We start from the raw sequence: 3,623 nt of genomic DNA on the forward strand, positions 1-3,623 counted from the left end.
GATCACTCTAATAAACATGTTAAAATATTTACTTCATGAATCAAGTTCATTATTTTTCTTAGGGACATAACTTTCTGTAGTGCACGTGGAAAATTTAGGAACTCAGAAAAATCTGGTGCTTATCTTCCCGATTAATCATACCTATAGCCATGTTTTTAATACACAATCATCATTATTACTCTGTGTATATGGTGGGTGAAAATCACCTTTTCTGAAAACAATGTAATATATATTCTTCCATTGACTCTTAACAAAATTCTGTTCTCCATATGTGAAGAATGCAACAATGATAGGCATCTAAAAAAAGAATAAATCCACTTTGATTCATGATTGTAACTATTGGGTGTGCATGCTGTTGTGTGAAATGTGCTTCTCTCCTGAATCTTGTTAAGATATCAACACCTTACCTGCCTGATGTGAACTTGGGAAACAAAAAGGCTAAAGTGTTACTAGTGTAGTAGGAGCAGGATATGTTGTGGTGCTAAAGAAATAAGGCAGTTGGCAGTTTAATGCAACCAGTTATCAATCAGAAGAGGCTCACAGAGTGGAATCTGTGTCAGAGACATCATCCAGACATGGGGTTTTAAAGATTGAGGTTAAGAAAACAATATGTATCTTAGGATTTTAAAATTTGGTTTATATGAGCAGTTAAATATACTCAAGGGATATTTTATTCCTCAATCATAAATCAGTGCTGAGAAGAGTTCATAAAACTGCTATGGGAAGTTTCTACTTGCCACCACAGTACATTCTTAAAAACCTTAACATAGAGCAGATTGATATAAAAATTTTATATTTTCTCACAGGAACAATGTTATAATTTGATGTTCTATGGTAGACCAAGCACCAATAAATCATGGACATGACTGAAAATATGTCTAAAGTAAGACATATAACTATAAATGCGTGTCATAATTCTAAATGATAAAAGTATATACCATTTTTTACACAATAGGCATAAATGTACCATTCACTCTTATCATAATACACCTCAATGAATCGTAAAATTAAAGTAGAATATATAAAAATATAATTCTACTGGATTATAAAGTGTACCTATCCACAAGACTTACTTAATTTTTGTTACTTCCTACTTCCCTTCTCTTAGAAGCTCCCCATTCTATAAGAGTAACTAAAAGTTACTGCATTAAATGTGAATTTTGGTTGTCAAATCCATATCACTTCCAACTTCATTAAATGGTGAAATAGATGTTTCTTAGACTCAAATGTGGGAAATATAAATTAGCTATTTTTTAATCCTGTTCCTAAGCCTAATATGGTATATACATGGTACTGTTTGCTAAGAGCCAAGTATATGATGCATGGCATTTTTAGTCTAAAGGTGACGCCAGCTAGCCATTGAGATGATATGATTATGTTAAGATTTGCATTCATATGGATATTGGACTCCTGCTGTTCACCTAGGCCGGCTACGGGACTCCTGGAGAGTTCCCATTGGTTGGGGAAGTACAGTAGGAGGGAGTTCCGGGGGAGGAGCTCTCTCTGCGGGTCCAGGAGGAGGCCGCGTGGGTGGAAAAAATCTTCCCGGGCGCATACCGGACATTGGCGGCAGTTTCAAAAAATAAACTTTGTTCCTGCTTGAGTGGCTCGTGATTTTGTGCCCAGCCAGACTGCGGCAACTGGCGGCCCGCACGGGGAACGCCTGAAGCTTGGAGGTGAATAAAATTGCTCGCCCCTGAGGGAAGGCAACAAAATGGGTGACCATTTCAAAAAGCAATGTGTTCTCGTTTTGATTTATCTTGTTTTTGTTTCAAGCTGCCTATCCCTAGAATTTTCTCAGGCAAACTGGGAAAATTGGTTGGCTCAAGGTTTGAAGTTATTCGGCCCTAAGAAAGAGAAAATTGATACAACTATTCTTTGTTCGGTTTTTGTTTCATTCTGTTTCGGTTTTGTTTTATGCTATCTTATTGGGTTGCGTTACCTTTATAGTAGATTAGAAACTAGTAAAAAACAAACCGAAAGACTATTAAGTAAATTGTTAGAGGTCCAGACTATGGTAGAAAACATGTTAGGTCAAGCGAAAGAGAAGGTCTCTCAAGCTAGTCAGACAGAGGAAGATTTAAAGAAAGAAAGCTTAGAGGAAAAACAACCATCAGGCGGGGAATTACAACAGGAGGCTACTACTAACCCCGTTCTATCACCAGAGGGCATAATTCAACCAACAGCTCCATCTACAGCTGAGCAACCCTCAACTCCCGTAGTTGATGGACGGAATCCTGAGGCAGGACCCCAAAGATTAGCATGCCCTGTACTTGAGCAGGCAGGAGGGCAACGAATTCACCGTGCTTTAGATTTCAAAACAGTGAAGCAATTAAAGGAGGCTGTAACAACCTACGGGCCACAAGCACCCTTCACTGTGAGCATGGTCGAATCCATTACCAACTTAGACATGACGCCAGCAGATTGGGCTAACATATGTCGATCTGTGCTAAATGGAGGACAATATTTGTTATGGAAGGTTGCCAATGAGGAATTTTGCATGGAGACAGCTAGGCGAAATGCAACAGCCAGTTACCCTCAAAGAAATCTAGAGATGTTATTAGGAAAAGGACCTTATGAGGGTCAACGGCAACAAATTGAATATGATCCTGGCGTATACGCACAAATTGCTGCAGACGCAGTTAGGGCATAGAAAACTTTACAGGGGCATGGAGATTTACAAGGACAATTATCTAAGGTAATACAAGGAGCTAATGAACCTTACGCTGAATTTGTAGATAGGCTTATTCAGACAGCATCTAGAGTATTTGGAGATACAGAACAGGCAATGCCATTTATAAAACAACTGGCTTATGACCAAGCAAATCGTTGCTGCAGAGAGGTCATCAGACCATGGAAACATGAAGATTTAAACACATATATTAAATTATGTAGAGACATTAATGAACAAGGGCAAGTCTTAGCAGCAGTACAACAGGCTTTAGATGCCAGGCCAAAAACATGCTATAATTGTGATCAAACAGGACATTTTAAAAGGAGTTGCCCCATAGGAGGAGGGTTTAACAAGGCTAGGTATCAAAGGAATAGAATACCGGGTATTTGCCCACGATGCCGTAGAGGGAAACATTGGGCTAATGAATGCCGTTCTCAAACCACCATAGAAGGTATTCCGTTATCAAAAAACAGACAAGGACCAAGTGTTTACCCACGATATCGTGGAGAAAGACATCAGGCTCCATTGCCAAAAAATGGACTGAAGGGCCCAATGCTCCGGGGCCCACAACCACAAATATACGGGGCAATGGAGGAACCCAGCAACACCATCAAGGTAGTGCCCAGGACGCATTATCCATTAAATCCCTCATCAGACAAACTAGAGGGAATGCAGGGTTGGACATCTGCGCCTCTGCCAGAGCAGTACTAACTCCAGAGATGGGAGTTCAAATCATTCCCACAGGAGTAAAAGGACCTCTTCCCCAAGGAACAGTAGGCTTATTATTGGGACGCAGTTCTTCAACACTAAAAGGACTTATAATAAGTCCTGGGGTAATTGATCCCGATTATGAAGGTGAAATAAAAATTATAGCTAATTCTCCAAGAGGTATATCAGTAATTTCACCAGGAGATAGAATAGCACAGTTATTAATAATACCCAGCCTACA

At 39.6% G+C, this 3,623-nt stretch overlaps 1 non-coding gene across 1 annotated transcript; it reads left to right on the forward strand.

Moving 5' to 3' along the window:
- The first annotated feature begins 312 nt into the window (after window positions 1-312).
- On the forward strand, window positions 313-417 carry LOC114081665 (small nucleolar RNA U13). The gene has a single exon (XR_003580838.3). It is a non-coding gene; the product is annotated as a small nucleolar RNA U13 (small nucleolar RNA).
- Window positions 418-3,623: the final 3,206 nt, after the last annotated feature.

The sequence above is a fragment of the Marmota flaviventris genome, chromosome 3, assembly GCF_047511675.1.
Source record: "Marmota flaviventris isolate mMarFla1 chromosome 3, mMarFla1.hap1, whole genome shotgun sequence".
NCBI lineage: Eukaryota > Metazoa > Chordata > Mammalia > Rodentia > Sciuridae > Marmota > Marmota flaviventris.